This window comes from Ceratotherium simum, chromosome 33, assembly GCF_057802395.1.
Source record: "Ceratotherium simum simum isolate JZ-2026a chromosome 33, ASM5780239v1, whole genome shotgun sequence".
In the NCBI taxonomy this organism is placed as follows: Eukaryota; Metazoa; Chordata; class Mammalia; order Perissodactyla; family Rhinocerotidae; genus Ceratotherium; species Ceratotherium simum.
Window position 1 is genome coordinate 7,652,834 of NC_141932.1, and position 14,456 is coordinate 7,667,289.

General features: G+C 36.0%; 1 pseudogene; it reads left to right on the forward strand.

The window, feature by feature from the left end:
- The first annotated feature begins 2,779 nt into the window (after positions 1-2,779).
- Positions 2,780-3,704, forward strand: LOC147912754 (vomeronasal type-1 receptor 4-like; annotated as a pseudogene).
- Positions 3,705-14,456: the final 10,752 nt, after the last annotated feature.

Genomic DNA, 14,456 nt, shown 5'->3' on the forward strand with positions numbered 1-14,456 from the left:
CCTTGGAACTGAGGAGCAGAATTTGTGGCATTCCTTTATGAGCCAACCAAATTGGCTGAGTTCATTACAGAAAATACTTTAAATCAAGTTGATTGCACCATTTGGGCACAAGGACAGGTGGTATTGGCTATTAATGACCAGCACCTTAAGGTAAACTTGAAGTAGAGTGACCATTCACCTCAGGTAAAACAATACCCTCTAAAACCTGAGGCTTTAGCTGGGATCTGGCCCGTGTTGAACAGGCTTTTGAGGCAAGGGTTAAAAAACCTTGCAGATCTCCCTCAACACTCCCACCCTACCTGTGAAGAACCCGGGACAGGAGAATATCAGATTATACAAGATCTCAGAGCTCTAAATGAGGATGTGAGGGACTTTCACCCAGTGGTCCCAAACCCATACCCCCTCTTAGCAAACTTTCCTGGAGATAGTAAATATTACACTATTCCAGACCTAAAAGATGCTTTCTTCTGCATCCCTTTGGGAAAAAACCCTGAGTATCAGGAAATTATTTGCTTTTAAATGGGAGGACCCTGAGACTCATCAAAAACAACAATATTGCTGGACTGTGTTGCACAAGAATTTAAAAATTCCCCAACCACTTTTAGAGAAATCTCGAGTAGAAACTTGAGAGGCCTGAAGTTAAACTCTGGGACTTTATTGCAATATGTGGATGACAACATTATTGCAAGCTGTGTAAAGGAGGACTCTGACAGGAATAAAGTTATGGTTCTAAATTTCTTAGCTGAAAGGGGTTATAAAGTCTCTATAGAAAAGGCACAAATATCTAAGGAAACTGTTAAATATTTGGGGTTCATAATTTCACAAGGACAAAGCAGCCTTCCCCAAGAAAGAAACTTAGCCATTTATCAATTGGCCTCTCCAACTACCAGGAAACAATTACGAGTGTTCCTGGGAATGGCAAGTTTCTGCTGCATTTGGATCCCAAAGTTTGGACTAATAGCAAAACCTGTATATGACAAGCTACAGGGGCAATAAACTGATCCCTTCAATTGGGGCAAATGATGTGAACAGGATTTCAAAAAGCTAAAAGAACTCCTGATAAATGTTCCTGCTTTGGGTTTTCCTGACTTAACCAAACCCTTTGATCTCTATGTAAATAAAAAACAAGGAGTAGCCATAGGAGTATTAACTCAAATGCTTGGACCTCTTGGTAGAATGGTTCCCTATTTTTCAAAACATTTGGATAGCATGTCCGAAGCTGGCCACCTTGCCTGTGGGCCATGGCAGCCATCTGCCTGTTAATTAAAGAAGCATAAAAACTCACTGTGGGACAGCTCCTAAATGTGTGGACCCCACATCAGGTTTCAAGTATCTTGGAAACAAAAGGACACCACTGTTTCACAAATGGCAGAATGTTGCAGTATCGAGCAACACTGCTGGATACTCCTCAGCTACTCTTACAACCTTGCCGGGTCCTAAATGCAGACACCTTGCTTCCTGAATCACAGAAGCCTTTGATACATGACGTTTCTGAGCTAGTGGATCAGGTATGTTCAATCAGGAAAGACCTCCAAAGGGACCCTCTACAGAAAGCCGTGTAAGCATGGTTTGTGGATGGAAGCAGTTCTGTTGTTAGACCACAGTGTAGCCTCCACACCACCACAGAAGCAAAGGCGCTCTCCTCAGGAACACCGGCACAAAAGGCAGAACTCATTTCCCCAAGAAGAGCATCAGAATTAGGAAAAGGAAAAATTTTTACTATCTATGCTGATTCCAAATATGCCTTCTCTGTTATTCATGCTCACGGGACCATTTTAAAAGAAAGGGGTCCTTCGTCAGCCGACAGTAATGAAATTAAGTACAGAAGGGAACTACTCAGGCTGCTTTCAGCAGTCAATGAACCAAAAGAGGTTGCAGTTGTACACTGCAAAGGACATCAGCAGGAGGAATCAGAAGGATCAAGGGAAATCAGTTGGCTGATGCAACAGTCAAACAAGCAACCTTAACAGAAGAGGTTCTCCAACTGGCCGTCATTCCCTCTCTGCTCCTCTATGAATTCACCCCCACATACAGCCCAGAAGAAATAGAGTTAGCTAAGAAAGCCGTTTCCACACATCTCCTATCTCAGGGGGGTGGATGATGGACTGCAAAGGAAAGGTCTGGTTGCCTAAAAATACATCCTGGACAATGATCAAGTTTGCTCACAATTCCACTCACTATGGAAAAGAAATCTTGTACAACTGGCTTGGGGGCATAGTGAGAACCCCAGGTTTAAAGGAAACAATAGACAAGTTAACAGAGCAATTTGTACATTGCTGACAAAATAATGTAAAAACCAGACCACCAATCTACTCCTGGCAAAAGCCATGCAGTCTAGATGAACCCTGCCAGGGGAGGATTGGCAGGTGTACTCTGCGGTTATGCAAACTGCACCAGGTAGGTTTAGGTATGCCTTAGTTTTTGTAGACACCTTTGCTGGATGGGTTGAAGCCCTTCCTCACAGAACAGAAAAGTCAGAGGATGTAAAGGTTAATACTAAATAAATATTTGACCAGGCTACATAGCTACATACTTTAACCAATGCAGCAGTATAGCCAACAACGTATAGGACACATGTTGTGAAAACTCTTTAAATATTATACATTCAACTCTTGGAAACACGATTTTAAAAAGTATAAACAACTATTTCTACATGGGAACAAATTTAAGTGGATAATATTGAATTACAGTTGACATGATGCATTTAGTTCATGCCTCATATTTCCATCCAGGAATTCCTGGCTGAGAAGATGGCTATCACTTCCTGGGATTTCACAGAATGGCCACCACAGATTTGGTGATAGGAATGATCTTTTCTTTACAAACTATGGTTGGAATTTTGGGGAATATCTCTGTTATTTTATCTCATCCTTTCATTGACAGAATGCAAGTTTGGGTCCAAGGATTTGATTCTCAAGAGTCTGATTGTAGGCAACCTCTTAGTTATTTTTTCTAAATGAATCCCCCAAACGATGGCAAGTTTTGGGTTTAAAGATTTCATCAATGATTTTGGATGCAAACTTGTTTTCTCTGTTCACAGAGTGAGCAGGGATGTGTCCATTGGCACCACCTGCCTCTTGAGTGTCTTCCAGGCCATCGCTATCAGCCCGTTGAACTCCAAGTGGGCAGAGCTTAAAGTGAAAGCCCCCAAGTACATAGGAACCTCCAAGATCTTCTGCTGGATCTTGAACAGGATGCTAAATATTATATTCCCTCTGCATATGACTGATAAAAGGAAAAAAGGAAACTTCATACAGAAAAGAGATTACGGCTACTGTTATGTAATACTTCATTGAAACATCACACAGAAACTGCATGTAGCATTGTTATTATGTCGTGATGGTTTCTTTTTGGTGTTGATGGTCTGGGCCACTGGTTTTATGTTTTCCATCCTGCACAGGCACAAGCAGCAGGTCTGATACATACATACAAACACTCTGTCCCCCACATCCTCCCCTGAATACACAGCTACACAAAGTATCCTTGTCTTGGTGTGCACCTTTTTTATCTTTGTGGATTCTCTCTATCTTCCTCATTTGTTTGGCAATTTTTAACCATCTCAGTTTCTGGTGAGAAACACTTCTATGCTATGTGCTACATGTTTCCCTACTGTCAGCCCCTACATTCTCATGAGCCATGACCCCAGAATATCTTGGGTCTGCTTTACTTGGAGTGGAATACAAAATCCCCTAAACTTTTCATAAATGTTTCCATTTTATGCATATTCACAAAGGTGAATTGTTTTTCATTAGGCTCCTTCAGCATACAAGCACAGTTTTGAAACACTCACATTACAAGGGCATGCTCAACAAGACAGACTCAGCTTCTGCTCCTAAATAAGCAATAAAATCTATATCAACTATAAGTGAAATATTATAATATTATAATTAATAATATAATTAATATTATAATAAATTTTCCAGACATTAAGTACTTGTAGGATTGCAGGAAAAGTTCCATAAAACGGGAACACTTACTGAGGTCAGCTTTCTAGAAACTGTAGGAAGGAAAATTCTCCCACAGATAGATGAAGACCATGGAGTTAACCTGGAGAGTGAATTAAATTTCAGAGCGTCAAGGCATTGAGGGCTAATTATGGATTTTGTACATTTTATTCTTAGAGGACCATATTCATCTCAAATAAGGTGTTATGAAGGGAGATTATTACACTTAACACAATTTCTTGTGGAAATGGATAGATTGAAGTGGAGTCAGACAAATGGACATAAACTATATTTTTGCACATATTGAAAGATGTAAAGTAAGTGTTGTCTATGAAAAATGAATTCTCTCTGGGATAAAATTATATGGATTTAGGGATCTGTAGAAGGTATATATTTTCTGTAATGTGAAGATTCCAATACAGCATATTGGCAGAAACAGGCTCCAGGTGCACCTCCATGCCTTAAAAGTGAGGAAATAAGATTATGGTTGAGCCTTGCGTGAATCTTGAAGCAGTGCGGTAATTGGTATTTGGAAGAGTAAGTCATGAATCCATTGTTTCTGTGTCCCTTTTAGCCTGTGGGTATTCAAAGGAATAAAATGGAAATTTCCTAAATTTTATAAATGACTTTAACATAGCTTTCTCTATATTTACATTATAAAGCTGATACAAACAATTAAGTTTTCAAATATTAAAACAACAAATTGGTTTCACCTAGTAGATAGTTACTGAAACTTTTGCCAAAAAAATAAACACATATTTTAAGCTTACATCATACACTTTGATATTGAAGGCATATTTTACACCAAAGGAGTATGCTTGTTTTTTATATATATAGTATATATAACATATATGTACATGTGTATATATATTTTTTGTATGTGTGTATTTGCATGTATGTATACATATATATGTGTGTTTGTTCATCTGCGTGTTTATATGTACACATATAAATAAAGATAAATGCAGTCAAATTATGCTTCTTTTTCATCAATGTGTTGAAATATTGTAAATTAAGAATTCTAAAAATAATACTAATTAAAATAATAACACACTGCTTTAATCTTTGTCTATTTTATCTGATACATGTATCATTATGCTGGTTGTTTAATTCATTAAATTTACATGGAATATATATATTTTTTGTTTTTATAGTTGAACACATATATAAGGTATATCACTTGAAAAATGTACAACTCAATATACTAAAAAATGTTTGATATTTTAGGAGTAGTCTTTACTGTTAATATAAAAATGGATATATTTGGGAATGGATTTACCAACTCCTTGTATGCTCTTCATTATAACTCTTGCGTGTTCTTTTTCTTTCTAATTTAAATTTGACTAATGATTTGGAAACTCTTGATAAGTGAGTATTCTTAATTTCATAGCAATATGGTTGTTTCCATAAGGTCGGTGAGAATCTGTTCTCTTCATAACAGGAAATAATTAGAAACATTGATTATATCCCCAAGTCCTTGACTGGAATGTCATATTTAAGAGACACATGAATAGACTCAGCTATGACCAGACAGCTTTAAGGACAAAGTCGACAAAGGTTGACTTCATGAAACAAATAAAACCCTTTGGAAATATCAGCCTGGTACCTTGCTTACAGGGTTCCCAGCAAACTTACGAGGTGAGTGAGGGAGGTCATTTCTTGGCAGGTACAAAAACCTCAAGATATTTTGGGGACCTCATAAAGAGAGGAATTCACGTGTTGCAGGTGGAGTCTGAGGAAAAGTCGTTCCTTGGTTTCTTGGCTTTGAGAGGCCTGTAAAAGTTCAATCTGAGATTCCTTATGAAAAGTTTCAGCAAATAAGAATTAAAGGAGCCTATGTGATCAATTGCTATTCTTGCTGTATTTAAGTAAATAATTGGGACAAGTCTATTGAAACTAGGCTTATTTTTTAAGACAATTAGTCTCAATTTGGCTATCTTTGGTAAAAAAAATTAGGAGGTTTTTAGAAAGAAAAACTATGTTTCACTAGAAACTATAGTACACATTTGTGGATATTAGATTCTAGTTCGGTTAACTGACTTTGAGGTTTTGTTTTCTACCTATGAACTGGACTAGATGCTAAAATCTTCTAGTTCCCTCAAATATCTGAATACAACTCTCCAAACTAATGCTTCTAATTTCCCCCCACTTTTGACTGGGAATGCCCTTTTTCCTGAAGCCCTGTAAATTTAACCTAAACAACTATATATAAACTTAAGAGAAATCACCACAATAGCCCATGTTGAGACAATCTTTGTGCCTGTTTCTGTGTAACCCACTCAGAGAGATACCTGAACACTCGATGATATCATCAAAGAAATTTCAAACTACAAAAGATGCTTTGACTATGACATCTAGAAATCTTTACTGGTTTGCCCTTGGCCTGAGAAACTGGTTTAAGATTTGCTCCAACCATTAACCTTTGTTTTTCTTTTTGTTTCCATGCCTTTTGCTAAATACCTGATTGCATACTTACACAATACAGGCATAACTTTGGGAGCCCACCTGCATCAACACCTCCTGAAATAAATTTAACTGAACTGACTTATTGTCAGGACCAAGAGACTGGTTCAGTGAGATGAAACAATCTACAAACTCAACTTCTGGGCTGTGAAACTTCGTAAAGAAGTCTCGTGGGTGGGGATGTAGGGGAGCAGAATTTACTACCCCAAAATATGTCTCTTTGTCTTAATTATTTTTAAGAACAAAAGACTCAGGAAGAAACTTTGACCTTCTCCTCACTATAAAAGAATTTAAGAGAGAAAGCCTGTTTTAGGAAGGAGTTAATAACATAGATAACTATAGTATAATATGAACTAGGTGTGGTAGACAGGGAGGAACCTAGCAATGCCCATTTGATGGTGAGCAAGGAAACCAGTGAAACCCATGAGCTTTGCTGCCATCCCTCATGTGTCAGACTTCAGTATTTCCTGCTGCCTCTGTATGAATTCCTATCTACCTCTATGGATCAAAGAAAATAAAAAGCCTTCCCCCCCAAACTGCAATAGTCTCTTTGGAGATGTTAACTACAAACTTTTAATTGTTTTTCAGTAACTAACAACTGGGGACAGACTTCTCACAAACATTCTCAATTACCCAAGCCTGTGATCTCATTGCAGTTACAGGTGAAATGACAACTGCAATTCTGAGAGGAGATGAGGTCACAGAATCACAAACTCATATCTAGTGATCTGGCTTCCTCCCTCCCTCTCACACAATACTGTCCCGACCACCACACTGAGCCCACCATCCTGGAAGCCAGAAGAAGTCAGATGAGTATTTTCTATTTCAATCAGAGAGGCAAAGTCTGCAAGCAAAGAGGGGTATCTGAGTCTAAGTAAGTAAGTGATTATATTGGTAAAAGAGATTCTTCTGTGTTTGAAACTGGTGCAATGTCAATGCCACACAAGAAGAAAGAATAATACCTGAGGTATGAGTTGTGCTAGTAAAGAGGCATAATGCCCTAGACCTATCTCTGAGGGCTCCTAATGTGATTTAGGTAATCCTCATTGAAAGTGATGTTTGTGTTTTATCTAAACGATAATGAAACCTGATTTTTAACGTGCGTAAGGACAGTAGTTTTGAAATATACGAACTGTTCGGCCTACCTTACGGGAATCACATACTATATTTTCAGGATTACTATATTACTTCCATGATTACAATAAAGACTGGGATACATCTTCATGAATTTTATAATTCTGTGCAGAAATGGTGTATGTGAATAGCAATTGCTAGAATGGAAATATTTTCTCTAACTCTGGGTGAATGAAGTGCTTCAGGGAGATAATAAATGCTTCCTGCTGAAAACATCCATGGTCTGTTGATTTTGGTGAGATTGTTTCATCTTCAATTTTGGGAAGCAGCAGTAAAAGGAAAGGTAACATAATAATACTTGGTTTAAGAATGCAGCTTCAGGCAAAAAATGTATCTTTTGATGTATTCTATGATTTAATATTAATATGATATGAATCCAAGCTCAACAATTTCCATTAATAAAACATACATATACCATACCCTAGACATTCCATTTTGTATATGTGTGTATATTTTAATATCTTTCACAAAGCTTATCTTATTGCTAACAATTTTACTCATCACATATTAACGAACAAATTAGTTTATCCTCTGAAATTAATAACAGTGAGTTTCTCCCCTATGATCCTTTATCACGTATTGGTGTTTCATGACCCATAGTTTAGAGCAGGACAGTGCTCAGTGATTCCTGTGAAAGGTGTCATTTGGTTCTTGGCATAAAAGAAAATCTGTGTTTCTGTTTCCATCTCAATACAGAGCCAATTGTACATTATTGAAATATAATGTGTCATAATGCAAGTCCCTATAGAATTATACTACAATCGGTGCATCTATGTTTTACTAAAAATCTAAATCTGTATGCATAATTTTATTGGCCTGCATAATACATTATAAATGGAAACTTTTTATAAACAAAATTATAAAATAAAATATCACCAATCTAAAATACAATGACAAGGTAAAATAATCATAAATAATAAATACACATTGATATTATTTGAGGAACATGGCTAGTCATGTTAGAATGCATAGTGTATAAGTGCACTGCATTTTCGTGAGTTAATCCGGGTCAAGTCCACATTTTGCCCATAAAACAAATTTGAATTTAGACAAATCATTAAAAGTTACCTGCCTAAGTGCTCCTTATTTTTGGAATGAAAATATTAGTCCTGCCTGTCTTATGAAGTTACGAGGAATCCAGAATTTATTACGTGTGTGGCCTCCATAGCAATGATTTATAATTTGTGAGAGGTCTTCAGAAGTGATACATTCAAATCTTGAAAACATATAGATAAAAGAGAAATAATAAATAATTATTTAAAAGTGGGAACTTATGTAGGTGGACAATACTGGATTTCAGTTGACTTGATACATGCAACCTAGCCTCATGTACCCATGCAGGAACCTCTGGCTCAGAAGAAGATCATCTCTGGGAATGGACAGAATGGCCTCTGGGGATTTGGCAATAGGAATGATCATTTTATTACAGATTACAGAAGATAGTTGGAATTCTGGGGAATTTCTGTCTTCTTCACCATTATCTCTTACTTTATTACACAGGATACAGGTTGGAGTCCACAGATTTGATTCTCACCCGCCTGAGTGTAGCTAATTCCTCAGTCATTCTCTCTGAGTCCCCCAGACAATGGCAGCTCTGGGGTTAAAAGATTTCCTCAATGATATTGGATGTAAATTGGTTTTCTATATTCATAGATTGAGCAGGGATGTACCCACTGACACCACCTACCTCGTGAGTGTCTTCCAGGTGATCACAATTAGTTCCAGGAACTCCAGGTGGGCAGAGCTTAAAGTGAAAGCCCCCAAGTACCTGGGCACTGCTAACATCCTCTTCTGGGTCCTGAAAATGATGCTAAATCTATTCTTGCTCTTTTGTATGCGACTGGCAAAAAAAGCAACACAAACTTCACAGGGAAAAAAATATTACGTCTACTGTTATTCCATAGCTCAGTACCACGTCACACAGTCACTGTATGTAGCATTGTTATTATTCCATGATGTTTTCTATTTGGGGTTCATGATCTGGTCAGTAGCTCCATGGTTTTCACCCTGCACAGGCTTAAGGAGCAGGTAAAATATATACTTCAAGCAATCTCTCCCATAGATCGTTGCCTGAGACCAGAGCCACCCAAAGCATCCTTGTCCTGGTGAGCACCTTTCTATCTTTATGCACTCTCTCCTTTGTCTTTCACATTTGTTTGGCTGTTTTACTTAATCACCCTTTGTGGCTGGTGAAGCTCTGTATATTAATTGCTGCACATTTTGCAACTATAAGCCCCTATGTTCTCATGAGTCATGACTCCAGAGTTTTCAGGCGTTGCTTTGCTTGAATAAGGAATACAAAAATTCTTTAATATTTAAAATTTAAATTAAAATCATAAATATAAATGTTACGTATATTCACAATAGTTAGTTGATTATTCTTTAATCCCCTCAAAGTGTAAGCACATTTCTGAAACAGCCATATTATAAGAGAGTGGTAAAGAAGACACACTGAGCTGCTGAAAAATAAACAATAAATTGAGTGCAGTTATAATTGAAATATTATATAATTGTCATATTAATACTTATGTAAAGGAATTTAATAACATTTGTAGTGAAGGAGTTCAGAGTCTATGTAACTTAAAACAGCAGATCGTGAAACATCTAGATATTAAGGAGAAGACAGTGAGCAAGCAACCGTCAATCTGACATAATGAATTTTCCCAGACATTAACTACTTATGGGATTGCAGGAAAAGTTCTATAAAACAGGAACGCATTTGAGGCGGTCATTCAAAATACTGAAGACAACACCAGCTCCCGCAGAATAATGAATAGCCTGGAGTTAAGCTGGAGAGCAACTTCATGTTCAGAGAGTAGAGGCAACAAAGGCCAAGTGTGAGTTTTATAAGTTGCGTCTTTAGAGAGACACTACTCATTTGAAATTGGATGTTTTGAAGGGAGATTTATTCAAAATGTTTTTACGTAGAAAGGGCCAGATTGACTTCACATGGGACAAAGGAGAGCATAAAAGTAGTTTTTGTTGATTTTTAAAAAATATCAAGTGAGTATTGTCTATGAAAAAATACAAACTGTATTAGATAAAAATGCATGGATTTGGAGATCTGTAGAAGGAAGATTTATGTGAAGATGCCAATTGGGCATAATGATTAGAAAGAGGCTCTCATGTCTCTCAGGTGAGGAAATCAGTTTAGGGTGGAGGCTTCCATTAAACTTGAGCAGTGAGGGAGTAGCCGTTTGAAAGGGTAAGTTGTGAATCCACATTGTTTATTTGGAGTTTTGGGAGTAAGGTTTAAAGAAGGAAAATGGATATTTCCTTAATTTTAGGAAATATTTTAATATTGCTTTCTCTGTGTTTACATTGTAAAGCTAAAATAAAGTATTTCGATTTAAAATTTGAAAGACAAAAGAATTATTTTGATGGATATATAACGAACCATAAGCTGCAAAAATAGTGAAACATATTTTTAGCTCACGAGACTTATAGACATATTTGCTACATATTAGACTGTCAAGCAAGATGTGTACATATAAATGTACACTTATATATGTATACATTTGTATATATATGTATGCATGTCGCTGTATATGTTTGTATATATGCACATATATATTTATATAAAATAAGTCAAATTATGTTTGTTTCCATCCATCAATATTGGAAATCTATAAATTAAGAAACAAAATTATAATACTCATTACAAAAGTAAAAGTATGCTTTAGGTTTAAAATTCTATTTTATCTAATTTAACCATGCTTCTTGTGTAATTGGTTAATCTCACTTGGAATGTAGTTTTTATTTTTCTATTTCAACCCTTATATTTTACCTATATGTCTGGAAAATAAAGTCAACAGAGTGTAATTTAAAAGGTTTGACTATATTAGTTGTAATTAGGCTTTTATGGTTAATATGAAAGTGGATATATTTGACATTGGATCCATCAACTTCTTATATGCTCTTCATTACACCTTTTCTATTTTTTCATCCATTCTGCCTTAAACTCTTCTGTTTCAATATTTTTAAGTAACTCTATATTTTGCCCCTTTACTTTAGAGGCTACATAATTATTGGAAAAATTATGTAGAATATATTTTTCTTTTTTCTAGTTAAATTCCTATTGTTTAGATATATTTCTAGAAAAAGTATCCAGTTGCATTCAGCAAAATATGTTTCACTTTAAAATAATAGTCTTTTCATGTTTAATATAATAATGAATATATTTTGGGTTAGAATTACTGATTTATACTGTGTTCTTCATTAAATCTGTTGTGTGTTCTTAGATTTTCTATTTTAAATTCTTCTGTACTAACTTTTAAATATTCCACATTGGACTTCTTTTACCTTGGAAGTTGTATACACCATATTTCATAGTTGTTAAATTACAGCATATTTTTAAAAGCTAATAATGGTGTAGTAGTTTAATACATTTAACTCCACCTGCACAATATCACAACATACAACATTAGTAGATGTTATCCCAACTTTTTTTATTGTTGATCTGTATATAAAGAAAAAAATTAATGTCACATGCACAGGTCATACAGAGCTCAATGAAATGTCACAAACTGAACACATTTTGTACACAACACCTAGATCAATAAACAGGATTTTGTCAGCACCCTCGGAAGCCATCTTTTTTGCCTCCTTCCAGTCAGTACCTCCAACAGTAAGCAATATTATGACAAGTTAGAGCACCGATATCTTTTAGCTGTTTTTTAAAATTTTATATCAATGAAATAGTAGAGCACGCACTTAATTATTTTCGTTCTTTTTCATTCTGTATGTTTGTGAATTTTCAGCATTATTGCACGTTACTTTGGATTATTCATTAACATTGCTGTATAACATTCCATTATGTGAATATCAAACAATTAATTTCCTTATTCCACTGTTGATTGTCATGTGTCAGACCTCAGTATTTCCTGCTACCTCCATATGAGCCCTTTCTGCCTCCAATAGTCAGGGAACAGAGGTTTTTTTCCCGAAACACTGCAAGTGTATCTTTGGATATGATAACTACAAACTTGTCTTTGTTATTTGGTAATTAGGAACGGGGAGGAAAGTTTTTCACACATATTCTCAGTTCCTCAAGAACATTTTCTCACTGAAGCTACAGGTGAAAAGACAATTGCAGTTCTCTGGGGGGAGGAGGTCACAGAATCACAAGCCCATACGGAGTGGTCAGGCTGCCTCCCTACAACACGGTACTGGCTGCCTGAGTGTCACTCTACCCTCATCCTAGCAGCCAGAGGGACTCAGCTGAATATTATTCATTTCAGAATGAGAGGTAGAGTCTGCAAGGAAGGAGGGGTATCAGGAGACTGGGTAAGTGATCATATTGGAAATCTGATTCCAGTGCCAAAGACACACAGGAAGAAGGAATAATTTCTGAGGTTTCAGCTGAGTTAGAAAAGAGAGATGAGGATTCCATATCTTACACCAGTGCGCTGTGGCTCCTGGATGGCTCCTAATGTAATTGAGATTAATCCTCACTGATAGTGACTGTTGGTATCTAAACCACGTGGTAAAAAAAACCCCTACTTTTTAAATGTTTAAGGCCTGCGCTTCCAAAATCAAACTGCTGTTCAACCTACCTTCCAGGAGCCATAGCCTACATTTTCAGGATTACTATAGATATAACTACCACCCCCATGCTTATAATAGAGAGTAGGATGAAACTACGTTAATCATTTAATCCTGTGCAAAAACTGTGTCTCTGAGTGGCAGGTGCTGCAACTGAAATATTTTCTCTAATTCTGGGCATAGGAATTGCTTAATAGAGACAGTAATTGTCTCCTTCTGAAAACATCTATGGTTTCTTGATTTTGGCGGGATTGTTTTCCATCTTTAAGTTAGGGAAGCAGCATTTGAGGAAACAGTAATGTAAAAGAATGTTTCATGTACTAGAGGTCAGGTACAAATGGATCTTGTGTTATATTATCTGGTTTCAAAATATTCTCAAATCATTCTCATGAATGATCATAATTCTCATCCTAGATATTCTATATTGTACATGTGTCTTATATTTTAATATATTTCACAAATCTTCCCTTAATCCTAGTGTCTCTGTCTGATATTAATAAACATAGTTTATGATTTGAAATTAGTAATATTTAATTTCTACCCTACACTATTTTATCATATGCTATTTTTTCAGGGCCCGTACTTTGGAGCGTAACCTAGTGTTTACAGTTTTCATGATAGGTGCAATGGTGTTGCCAGCATTAAAGCAAATAAATGTTTCTATCGCTGCCCCAATATAGAGCCAATTGTGAACTCATTATATAAAATTTGTCTTTGTGCAGATTCATATAGAATTAGACTATAATCAGTGCAACTACATTTTATAAAATATCTAAATGATTACTTATAATTGGTATTGTCCTATACAACTAACCTTTACACATATAGGGAAACTTGTTACCAACAAAACTAAAAAATGAAATACCACAAACTACAATAAAATAACAACAAATAACAAATACATCTGTTTTATATAAAGAACACAGCTAACCAGTCATGTTAGACAAACATAGTGTTTAAATACACTGTCTTTTTACCAGCCCAGCCACATTCAAATCCCTACCTTGCTCTTATAAAAGAAGTGAATTTAGACAAATTGTTAACCTTTATCAGACTGAGTGTTCCTTATCTTCCCAATGAATATAATAGCACTGCTAGTCTCTTGGACTTATTAACAACACAATATTTATTACACACACGGCCTTCATAGCAGTGAATCATATTTTGTAAGCACCATTTAAAAGTTCTACATTCAAACTATTGGAAACCTGTTAATAAAAGAAAAAGTTTAAATCATTTACCTAATTGGGAAATAATATAAGCTGAGAATATTGGATTTCAGTTAATATGATTCATGTAACTCATGCCTTATGTTCCCATGCAGGAATCTCTGGCTCAGAGGAGGAATATCAGTCATGGACAACTGAAAGA